Below are 13,405 nucleotides of genomic sequence, written 5' to 3'. Positions count from 1 at the left end.
AATCTAGGCTAGGTTAGCTTAAACTAGACTAGTATATAGGTTAAGCACTGCCCTAAGTTTATAATAAAGTTTAATTATAAGTATAATTATAAAAAAGCACTTTATAAGGATCTAGAGGTTATCTAGGGCTAGTTTTGCCTAGTAGCTAACATAAAAGCTAAGTATAGTATTTAAAATAAAGACAGGTATAACTTTAACAAGTTAGGCTTTATAATAGGCTAGATATTAACTAAAGCAGTTATTACAGCTTTAGAGAGATAAAGACAGCTAAAGGTAATATAGTAAAGTAATAAAAAGTAGATAATAGTTATTTAAAGTATTAATGTAATAAAGTAAGCTATAAAATTACAAAGCTTTAAGCAGTAAATAAGGCTACTATATAATATAAATTACATAAAAGAAAGTAGATTTAGGCAGAAAAGACTTTAATAGTTAAGAATAAGGCTTATCTAACTACTTTAAAGGAGTTTAAAGCGCGTAGTAATAAGAAAAAGCTAAAGACATAAGTACACGCTAAAGAAAGTAAGCTAAGTTAAAGGTAATATAAGTAGTGTAATTAGACTAGGCATAACTTACATACATGTAAGTAAGTAGTAGAAGTAGACTCTAAATAATATCTTATGTTGTATTACTTTATATAGGGCTAAAGTAGGCTGTTTTGCAAGAGAATAGGGTGGTTTTAGTGGGGGCTTAGCAAAAGTGGCCGGCCAACCTGTGTGGCCGGCCAACCCGTTAGGTACGTTAAGTGTTTTCTCTTTTTCTTTTAATTATCTTAGCTTCTTAGAGAACTATCCTAATCTCTATTTCTTATTAATATATATTAGATATATATTATTATAGTATTCTAAGAAATATAATATTCTATAATTCTTTTCTATATTTTTTATTTAGGGCTTTTTCTTATAACGTACTTCATGGGCGAGTTGCTCACACACCTAAGTCGCTTACTTTTGCTAAGACCCTACCCTAACAAACTTTATTATAGCCTATAACAACCCGCTCTGGCACTATATAGTACAGTACAGCCTAGAATATTATTTAGATACTACTTCTGCTTCTTGCTTACACATTTGCGCGTTATACCTAGTCTAATTGCACTATCTGCAGCGCCTTTAGAATAGCTTACCTACTTTAGCTTACACTTGCTTCTTTGCCTTTTTCCTGTTACTGCACGCTCTAAACTTCTTTAGAGCTATTAAGTGTAGGCCTTTTTAAATTATTAAGGTCTTTTTTACTTTAATTTACTTTTTTTTATGTAATTTATATTACATAGTAGCTTTATTAGCTACTTAAAGTTTAGTAATTTCCTATTACACTAACACTAGCTTATGCATAATTATTACTGCCCCTTTTAAAACTTTTTTAAATGCCTTAACTATAGAAGTTAGTAAACTATTTATATACTTTTAAATTTTTATCTTTATAAGCATTAATTATAACTTAAGTTTTAGAGTATTACTTAGAGGTTATAACTGCTAGAGCTTATTATATATAGGTAGTAGTAGTAATAAAGTGCGTAACTTTATATTAAGGCCTATTATAACTTATTATAAGTTAAAAGAAACTAATTTAGCGCTTTAAAACCTTTTTTAGATATTACTAAAAGTAATTATAGCATTATAAGCTACTTTAAAGCATAGTAAGAACTTTATTTTTATAATATAAGTAATCTAGTTACATATAAAGTTTTTAGCTTAGCGCCTATATACCTTTTTTAAAAGAGTAAAATAACCTACATTAAGTAGCTATAAAAGGTGTAATAAGTAAAAAAGTATATAAATAGTAATAATTTTATTATCTTTATAGTATTACTAAAAATAAAGTAAGTTATAGCTTTTATAGCTATTAATAACTAGTAGATAGTAGCTGCTAATAGTATGCTTTTTTATATGCATATTAAAGTGCTTTAACTAGTCTAGACTAAGCTAATTAGTAGTCTAGCTATGCTTAGAGATTATAATAACTTAATTTTAAAGTAGATTTTTTTTATACTAGTTTAAAAAGTAGTTGCTACTCTAAAAAATAATAAAAAGTAAAATAGCTTACTTTTTAGCATTAATGCCCTAGATAGCTGTTGTCTACTCCTAGTTGCCTAGCTAGACTGCTTTTAGCTGTCTTTATTTTTTTAAACTTATAATAACTGCTTTAGTAGATATTTAGCCTATTATAAACTCTGTTTTGTTAAAGTTATACATATTATTATTCTAAATACTATACTTAGCTTTAATATTTTTTATAAGGTTAAACTAGCTTTAAATTACTATAAAACTTTTATAAAAAGCTTTTTTATAGTTATACTTACACTTAAACTTTACTTTAAGCTTTAAGTAACACTTAATAAATATATTAAGCTAGTTTATGCTAATATAGCTTATATTACACTTAGTGTGTAAAGAATTAGCTATATTAGCTATAGCTGCTAGCTAAAGAAGAAATCCTTACACATCTAGCTTAAGTATGTGCTAAATAATTACTTACTTCTTATTATTATCTAGCTTTTATAAGTTAGCTATATAATTAGCTTAGAAAAGTTATCTAGCGCATTAGTTACTTATTATCTTTTAAAAGACTCTATAAATAGCTATAGCGTGTTAGTTAAAAAGTGTTATGTTTTATTTAAAAGCTTAAAGTATAAGCTACATCTAACATTTCTTTAACATATTTAAGTAGTGTTATTAGAAATGCATTAGTGTAGAAAGAGTAGTGTAGTAGGGTCTTAGTAAAAGTAAGCAACTTAAGTGTGTAAGCAACTTGCCTATAAAGTACGTTACTAAATTATAAATAAAGATAGTAAATTTATTAACTATAGTAGCTATAGATACCTTATAGTTATAAGAGTTCTTAATATTTTAACTATTATTTTAAAGAGATTAGATAAAATTAGAATATAACTATACTAGCTAATTTAAGTAGTAGTATAGTATATAGATCTATCTAGATTATAGCCTCTATACTAGTATAGTAAGTTATCTAAATATAGTAATAGTAAGAGTAAATTAAAGAATTAATAGAAACTATAACTAACTTATAAGAGAATAGTATTAAAGGTAATTTATTTTTAAATAAAATAAGTTTTAAGAAGTATAGTAGAGAAAGAAAAAAGTTAAAAACTGTTGAATAGGCTCTAACAGCTAGCTGCTTATAGTATAAGCACTTAAGTAGCAAGAGTAAGAGTGGTGTACAGTGTGCACAGCGTATAAGGTAGGTAAAGTAAGGGTAACATGTTTCTAGTTCTATTACTCTTATCTTTCCTTTGTATAAAGAAAAAGGGGGTATCTAGATGTTTATGCACAGAGGTTTACACATAAGCATTATGTAACATAGATATATAATTCTACTTATGCGCAATTATTTATATCTAGGCTATAACACTGCTGCTATGTATAAATACTAGTAACTTTTCTTTTTATCTAAAGAGTTGCCTTCTGTATGTGTTACCTCTCTTCTACCTATATAAGTTTATCTAATTACATTCTGCCTTTACTTTACCTTATTTGTTAGAACTTACCTTAGTAATGCTGTACATTAAAATAGGCTAGTTACACTATGTAAATAGCTCTATAAATAGTATAAAGTGTTTTAGGCTATTATTATCTAGCCTTTATACACTTGCCTTATAAGTAATTTAGTAGTGTATAAACTATTTTATGTAGAGTTTTGTGCTAGAATAGTGTAAGATCTTTACATAGGCAGGTGCGTAAAGAGGTGTATATAATAAGGTCTTTTTTTCTTCTTTACTTTCTTTTCTTTATTCTTTACTTTTTAAGCCCTACTGTACTATTCTCTAGCTCTTTTCTTTTTTTATATAGTGCTAATAGTAATAAATACTCCTACCTGCACACACACACACACACACACATAGAGAGAGAGAGAGAGAGAGATGTCTCTCTAGCCTTTCTTCTTTACCTCTAGCGCTGTTAGTGCGGGCGTCTTTAACGTCCTTGTGCAGTCTAGCAGCCTAGGGCGCATTTGCGTTACCTTTTTAACTAGTTCTACTACTAATTAGTAGTTTATTTAGCATCTTAGCATAAATATATAAATCTTTTAGCTCTTTTACTTTTTTTTTATATAAAATGCTAATTATAGACAGGCTAAAAAGCAGCATATAGTAGCTTTACTATTTTATAATATTAATATTATCTTACCTACTAGCACTAATCTGCAGCTGTAAGCAGTAAAGGTTGTGTGTTATAAAAGGTACTTTTATACAGTTTTAGTCTAAAGTTATAGTTAAGTTTTAGTAACTTTATGTACTTATTATTATAGTAGCACTACTAGTGCCTTTTTTTTTATTAAGTGTTATATGTTAGCTAACTTCTAGGCTAATGCTTACGCCTTATATATATAGTAAAGCTGTAGTCTGCATTGTAACTACTATATATAAGAGGTAGTAGCTTTTTCTTTTCTTATATACTAAATAAATAAACTATTTTTTTTATATATCTTTCTTTTCTAATCTTATAATAAAAAAAATAAGTGTGTATAATAAAAAAAATAAAAAAAAATAGGCTTTATATAAAGGTATTATTAGTCTAGTTAGTTTAAGGCATCTTTGCGCACAGAATCTAGCTAGTCTATAGATGCTTCTATCTAGATAGAGAGGTAGTTAGTTAAGACTAATAATTAAAAAGCCTAGTTTAGTGTTTTCTTTATACATATATTTACTAAGTTATTTTTACTATTAATTTACTTTATTTTAGTAATTTCTTTTTTTTTATATAATTTACAGAGTAATATAATGTTAATTATAAGTTACTTTTTACTAGTAGTGCCTAGCTTAATAAAGTAATTATATAAAAACCTTATATTTATATAAATTACTACTAGAATTAGTAGTAGTTTAAGCATTTATATAATTTACTATAAAGTTATACTAAAAGTAATTATATTATTAAACTCTCTAACTATTCTATATAGTTTACTAGTAAGAACACTTTTAGTTACTCTTTTACACTTAGTAGAATTCTAGTGTATAATGTTACCTAGTATTTTAAAGTAGTTATTTTACTTTATATAGTCTTTATTACTTAATATAATTAAAAATTCTAGCTATAAGCTAAGGTTTTTATTATTAGTAAATAATTTATTTATAAAAATAAACAGCTTTACATAATTAAGCTATAATAGTAGAAAAGTAAGACTACGCTTACTATTATTTATCTGCTATTAGATTTATATGTTAAGTGTGTTAATATTATTATATAAAAAGTTTATAGTTTATGTAGTAATAAACAGGTTAAATGCTGCCTCTAGTTAATATATAAATATAATATATACCTTTTTTACATATTACTTAACATATTATTATGCAGCATCTTTATTCTTTAGGTTAATTATATAAAAGTAGCTTACTTATCTTTTTTAAGTAAGAACTACTATGTTATACGTAAGTTTAATCCTTCTACTATTAAACTTAATAAGCTGCTTTTTTACTAGAATAGTTTTACTTTTTATATAAAACTTTGCTTTTTATAGTTTTTTTTTTTTTTTTATATAAAATTTTTTATTATAATGCTTAAAGTGTTATCTATTTATAAGCTAGTAATACTAAAGGTGTGCTTTTCTTTATTAGTAATTAAAAAGTAAAGGTTATATAAAAAGATATGCATGCACAGCTTTTTTTTATAGTAGTTATAGTATGTTTTAAACTAATACAGTCCTAATTTAGTAGCTTTATATAAGAGTTGTACAACCTAGAGTATTATATTTAGTAGAAAGCTCTAGCGCATCTTCTTTAGTAGCTTTATGTATAGTGTGCGCATAAGCTTATTTATTAATTAGATATATACTTATGTAATATTATATAGTTTAAAATGCATTTTATATATAGCTTTTAGGCTTACTTTTATAGCTAAAAGTAGTCTTTAGCTTATTCTCTAGATAGTTAGTAACTAGGTAAAGATTTTTTTTTTTTTTATTTAAGTAGCTAGTAAACACTAGGCAGGATTTTTTATATAGTTAGGTTATTTTGCCTTTTACTTTTTATATAAGGTAAAAGTTAAAAATCTAACTTTTATACTTTATTAAGTTATATGCTATAACCTTAAAAGTGCTGTTAGTAATTAAAGTGTCTATTTTTATATAGTCTAATTTCTTAAATAGTTTTTTAAGTGTAGTAATTACACTATTTATATAAAGCTTAATAAATAAGGCCTAATTATTTTTTTTTTCTAGGTTAAAAATACTTAGTTTAGACTTTATGCAGGTTTTTTTTACTTTTTACTTTTTTTAGTATCTATATCTTCTTTTTACACTAGTGTGGTATTGCTATCCTAAAGGGCTTAGTTTGTAGTAGGCTTTAGTTCTACCTTTATAATATTTTTATAGGGCTATTTTTTTTTTTTTTTTTTAGAGAATTCTTTTATATAGGGATTAGTTTATCTAAGTTATTTATTATAAGTAAGTTATCTTTTTTTTTTTCTTTATAGTATAGTTTAACCTGTGTATATTAGAGCTTTAGTAGGCTATTTTTTTTTTTAATAATAATGTTTCTCTCTTTAATACTCTTAATTTTATATAGGCTAGTCTAGCCTTTTTTCTTTTTCTATGCTATAATCTTTAAGCTAAGAGAAAAGTTAAGAACTTTATGTGTTATAAGGCTATTATAAGTGTTAATTATATAATTAATGTTTACTTTTACATAGTTTTTTTAAAGTATTTTTATTACCTTTTATATAGCACTTACTTATGTAATAATGTCTAGTAATAGTAAAAAGTCTAAGTTAATTTTTAAGTATGCCCTAAAAACTAGCAGTGTAGGTACTAGACTATGTAGGCTAGCTGTGTTATTTAGAGCCTTAACTGCTATTTGTAAAATAGCCTTATTATTTATATAGTTACCTAGCTTAGTCTTTAGGATGTTAAACACTTATTAAAGAGGTGCATGCGCACACTTAACTTTTCTAACTGCCTAATATGCTTTTATAGGCATCTGCCTATATATAGCTCTTATAATTTTTACATAAGCTTAAAAATTTTTTAAAGTAAAGTTTATACTAAAGTTATATATAATATAGTTTAAAAGTTTTTAATAAGTGTTAATCTAGCATTTATATAGTGCATTTTAGGTATCTTGTGTAGACATAGATTTTAGAAATGTAGTAGCTTAAAATAATATGTTTATATTAATAATATATAAAACATCTCTATTATTAATTTATATAACATTAATAATAACTTTATAGTTAAAGTAGGTGTTATTTTTAATTATAAACTTAAATTTTTATAAGGCCTAGTTATATAATTAGTAGAGGTAGTAAAACTTCTTAATCTTTTCTAGCACTGCAGCATTAATGTTATAGCTAGCGCTAGTTAGCATTTTCTAAAGTTTTTTTATGCAGGGGTGTCTAAATTAGTAGTAGAGGCAGTAGAGTTTTAATTTAGTAAAGAAAGACATAAATTTTTTTTTACTAACATTAAAAAAAAAGTGTCTTTATTTTTATATAATAAAGATAGTAGTTTTATCTTTATATATAATAACATTTAAAATGTTGTTAAAGTATGCCTTAAGTTAGTTAGCATTTACTAGTAATAGTAAGAATAGTGTTAAAGTCTTTAAAATGTAGTATGTAACTAGACTAATTAGGTTCTAGATTTATATAGTACTAATTAATTTTTTTAGTGTCTAGCTTTTAAAGCTAATATCTATTTAGCTAGGTGTTTAATTAATTTTTATATGTAGGTTTTTTTATATATACGCCTTAAGTTAAGACTTACTAATAGTAGAAATCTTTACTACACTTATGTCTTATAGTTTGCTTTAGTATACTGTACAGTATTAGTTATTAAGGATAAACTGCTTAGCATATTTTTTAAGTTTAATGCTATAGATGTTCTTTTCTGTTGCATAGTATAGATAGGTAGTAGAGGTAAAGTAGTTAATAGCTTTTTTAGTATTCTTACTTTTCTATTTTATTTTCTTTATATTATGCAAATTATTTTCTTCTTTAAAGTAACCTTTAAAGTCTTAGATATATAAGGTAATAACTTTATATAATAAGGTTTTATTATAAAAATCTTTATATAAGGCAACATACTAGTTCTTTGCTTATGTATAGTTATTATAAAAGTAGTTTAATAACTAACATTTTTTTTTATAGTAGATAAAGCACTTCTTTATCTACATATAGTTGTCTTTAGATTATAGCTTAAACTTAAATAAAGATCTTTCTTATTATTCTTTTCTACATAGAGGGAAGCTTTCTTCTTATTATATAGACTTTTATTATGTAGAGTTATATTAGTAGTCTATGTAGTATATATTAAGTAGTTTCTAGAGATATTAGTTTACTCTTTAATTTATAGTAACTTAAAGTAATGCTTATAAGTTACTAAATAAAGCTTTATATAAAGGCTTAATAGTAAATATAGCATGTTCTAGTTCTAGTTATCTTTAACAGGCTTGTATAATAGTAGTGTGTAGTAGAACATTTTCTTAGAATTTTATTTTAGTGCCCTTTATATAAGTGTAAGCTTATTAATTATTATTTTAAAAACTTTATATAAACTTTTATTAAAGTTTTTTTATTAGTATTATATAAAAGTTATTATTATCTAGTCTGTCTAGTACTAGCTATAGTTTACATTAGTGTTAAAGTAACTACTTAAAGTGTTATATAAATGCTTCTAGTTATGTCTAGAGCTTATATTATGCATATAGTATATATTTACCTAACCTTTTAGAATGTCTAGAAAGATATTTATGTACTAAGTTTCCTAGATATCTAGCTATTAATATAAATTAATAAAGATCTTTATTTTATTTATAAAAATATTATATAGTTAACTTGTGTAGTTATTATCTTTTTTTTATGCTTTTTAAAATTATATAATTTTATTTACTAGAAGTTTTTCTTTAGCGTTTTCTCTCTAGAGTAGAAGTTTATATAAGTTGTAATATAGTATAGATTATGCAGGTAGTATTAGTAGTGCATACACTACTGCAGGCAGTAGTGTGTACAATTAAGGGTGTAGAGCAGGCGTTAGGTAGAGTAGCATGTATTGTTTATATAGTAATTAGTGTAGTGCTAGCTAAAGTGTAAAAGTAAGTAATGCTAGTACATTTAGTGTTAATAGTAGTATTATGTTTAGTCTGCTTCTATGTAGAGCCTTATATAGTAATAAAAGTTACATATAAAGCTTTTTTAGTGCAATTACTTTTTTTTATGCTATATTATACAGCTTCTAGGCTTAAGTACCTTTAGTGCCTAGCTATAGTGTAATTTTTTTATTTTTTAGCACTTATATAAGCTCTTTTTTAAATGTGTAGCTAAGTGCTAAAAAGTCTTATAGTATTTATTTTTTAAAATTCTTTATATACGCACTTAGAAAAGTAGCGCCCTTTTAAGTTATTATATATAAATTAGTAATTATGTAATTTATATATAATTAAGTTTATAAGCTTATTAAAGCTTTTAATATGTTAATCTTATTATTTTAGTACTTTAGGCTAGTTTTATTTTATAGTGTTACCTTTAATATCTTTATGTCCTTTATAAGTTATTTATATAATAGAAATTATTCTTTATTTTTTCTATTATTACATAAAGTTATTAGTTACTAATAAGATTTTATTATAATAGTATAGTTAATTACTTTTCTAGTAGATTATGTAGGTACTGCTGTTATCTAGCTGCTAGGTTATGCAGCTTTAATAGCTTTAGTATACACTTTACACTATCTTTTTCTTACTTTGTATAGTAGCAGAGCTTGCTGTATAATGCAAAGGATTAATGTGCTATTGTTTAGCTACTAAGTTATGCAGCTTTAGTAGCTTTAGTGTGTGTCTTACACTATCTTCTTTTTACTTTATATAGTAGTAGAGCTTACTATATAATGTAAAGAATTAATCTGCTATTCTAAAAAATAAGTAACTAAATAAAGTACTTTATAAAGTGTAGGTGCTTTATTGTTACTTTTTTTAAAAAATAAGTAATAAAATAAAGTACCTTATAAAGTGTAGGTACTTTATTATTACTTTTACTAATTTATAGTTAATTAAATTAACTACTAATTAGTGTTAAATAGGCTCTAATAGCTAGCTGCTTATAGTATAAGCACTTAAGTAGTAAAAGTAAAAGTAGTGTACAGTATGCACAGCGTATAAAGTAGGTAAGGTAAGGGTAACATGTTTCTAGTTCTATTGCTCTTGTTTTTCCTCTGTATAGAGAAAAAGGGGGTATCTAGATGTTCGCGCACAGAGGTTCGCGCACAAGCATCATGTGACATAGATACGTGATCCTGCTTGTGCGCGATCGTTCGTATCCAGGCCGCGACGCTGCTGCTACGTACGGACAAAAACCTTTCTTACTATAATAAATCTATATATATAATTTAATACTAATAGTTTTAGAATAATAAAAGATAAAATCCTAGTTATAAGTATATATATAAAGGATAAAGTAGTTAAGTAGTTCTAACTCTATATTAAGGATTACCTAGAAAATAAACTAAGTTAATAATAAATAAATACTATATAAATCTTTAGTAATTAAACTAATTTTAAAAAAGAAATATAAATTATATTTAGAGAAGTAGATAAAAGATAATAAATTAAGAACTAACTTAGAATATTATACTAAGATTAATTAGTATCTTACTATATTATTATATTTTAATATATGTAAATAAGACTTAAGAGCTAGGATAATATACCTCTAATAGTAGTTTTTTACTAAAAACTAAAAAACTCTATAAAAGAAAAGTTAATAAGAAGAAAATAATCTATAATATTAAAAGACTTAATTAACTAAGTAGTAAGAATTAATAATAGACTCTATAAAAGATAATAGAAAAAGAAAAATTATATTAAAATAATTATTATAAGAAAGAAACTAAAGTATAATTAAATAGATACTAGTATAGTCTAAATAAGAAAACTACTATATACCTAGATATTAAACTAGAAATATTAATAATACTATAAAGAAAAGACTTACTTAAAATATAGAGAAATAGAATACTTTTAAAAAGATTATTCTAGAAGAAATAAGAAAATAGATAGAAAAGAGAATATATACTTAATAATAGAAAGAATAGTAATATCTAATAATATCTATATACTAGAAGAAAGAATTATAGAACTAAACTTAGAAGAATTAAGTATAGTTACTAAAGTAATATATATCTAAATACGCGAAGTTCTAATTAAATAAATATTATTTAAGAATAGAGATATAATAAATTAAAAGAGATAATATTAAATATATAACTCTAAATACTATAAAGTAGAAGAGTATAATTAAAAGAAGAAATTAAAAGTTATACTTACAATAGTATAAGAAAGTCTTAAGAATAGTATACTATTTACTAGAATATAGCTAAATCTTATATAGAAAATTAATAAAAAAAATAAGTTTAGAAAAAATATAAAGAATAAGTATAGAATATATATAAAGACCTAGACTATAAAGTATACTAGAAGGAAAGAAATATTATTACTAAGATATTTAAATATATAGAATATAGAAAACTAGAAGTAACTAAATATATAATACCCACCTATTATACACACAACTTAAAATAAGAAAAATATTATATTAAAAAAGAATAAATTAAATACTATAACTATAACTATAAAGAATATTAGTATAATAAATATCTAATAGAATACTAGCTAGAAGGACTCTTAGAAGACTTTAACTAAAACTATAAAAATAAAAGGAATTATACTATTTAATATCTAATAAAAGAATATAAAAAGTAAATATAATAATAATATAAACTAATATATAAATACTATAACGTACCTAACAGGTTGGCCGGCCACTTTTGCTAAGCCCCTACTAAAACTACTCTATTCTCTAGCAAAACAGCCTACTTTAGCCCTATATAAAGTAATATAACACAAGATATTATTTAGAGTCTACTTCTACTACTTGCTTACATGTACACAAGTTATGCCTAGTCTAATTACACTGCCTGTATTACCTTTAACTTAGCTTACCTTCTTTAGCGCGCACTTACATCTTTAGCTTCTTCTTATTACTACGCGCTTTAAACTTCTTTAGAGCAGTTAGATAAGCTCTATTTTTAACTATTAAGGTCTTTTCTGCCTAAATTTACTTTTTTTTATGTAATTTATATTATGTAGCAGCTTTATTTACTACTTAAAGCTTTATAATCTTATAGCCTACTTTATTATGTTAATGCTTTAAATAACTATTATTTACTTTTTATTACTTTACTATATTACCTTTAGCTTTTTTTATCTCTCTAAAGCTGTAACAACTACTCTAGTTAATATCTAGCCTATTATAAAGCCTAACTTGTTAAAGTTATACCTGTTTTTATTTTAGATACTGTACTTAGCTTTTATGTTAGCTACTAGGCAAAACTAGCCCTAGATAACCTCTAGATCCTTATAAAGTGCTCTCTTATAATTATACTTATAATTAAACTTTATTATAAACTTAGGGCAGTGCTTAACTTACATACTAAGCTAGTTTAAGCTAACCTAGCCTAGATTACGCTCTGCAGGTAAGGAATTAGCTATATTAGCTATAGCTGCAAGCCTAAAGAGAAATCTGCGTGTAATAAGCTTAAGTATATACTTAATAACTACTTTTTTTTTAAGCTTAGTTAGATTTCTTAATTTAGGCTAGTATTCTGCTTATAAAGGCTGTCTAGCGTGTTAATTGCTTAGTGTTATGTAAAAAACATTATAGATAGCTGCAGCGCGTTGCAAAAAGAGTTTTAAGTCTTATTTAAAAGCCTAAAAAGCAAGCTGTATCTAACGTTCTTTAAAAGATTTAATCTAGTGTTGTTGTTAAGGCATTATGTAGATAAGTAGAGTTTAGTAGAGGCTTAGCAAAAGTGGCCGGCCAACCTGTTAGGTACGTTATAGTATAGAAAAGAGGAGTATAATAGGATCTCTATAACCTAGAATATAAATATCTAAAAAATTAAGAATACTTAGTAAGAGAATATAAAGATTAACGTACTTCATAGGCAAGTTACTTACACACCTAAGTTACTTACTTTTGCTAAGACTCTACTACACTACTTTTTCTACACTAATGTATTTCTAACAACACTACTTAAACATGTTAAAGGAATATTAAATATAGCTTACACTTTAAGCTTTTAAATAAAATATAACACTTTTTAACTAACACACTATAGCTATTTATAGAGTTTTTTAAAAGATAATAAGTAACTAACATGCTGTAACGATTCTACGAATCGTTCCATATCGGGTCGCTCGGATCCTATCCGAAGGGTCCCCGTATCGGCCCCGACCATGACTCGACCCAGCCCCCCGCAGTTACCCCTATTCCCTCATGTATTTAGTCGCACCTCGCCCCTGTAGCTAGCTCGGTAGTTTTCTGATATCCTACGTACAAGGCCTATAGGTGTCATTAGTATTCCCAGGTCTCTAAGTCCCCACGCACTCCTATATGCCTCT

Source organism: Lindgomyces ingoldianus (genome assembly GCF_010093535.1).
Source record: "Lindgomyces ingoldianus strain ATCC 200398 unplaced genomic scaffold BDR25scaffold_17, whole genome shotgun sequence".
Lineage (NCBI taxonomy): Eukaryota > Fungi > Ascomycota > Dothideomycetes > Pleosporales > Lindgomycetaceae > Lindgomyces > Lindgomyces ingoldianus.
The sequence above is the reverse complement of the archived record's forward strand: the minus strand, read 5'-3'. Positions refer to the sequence as shown.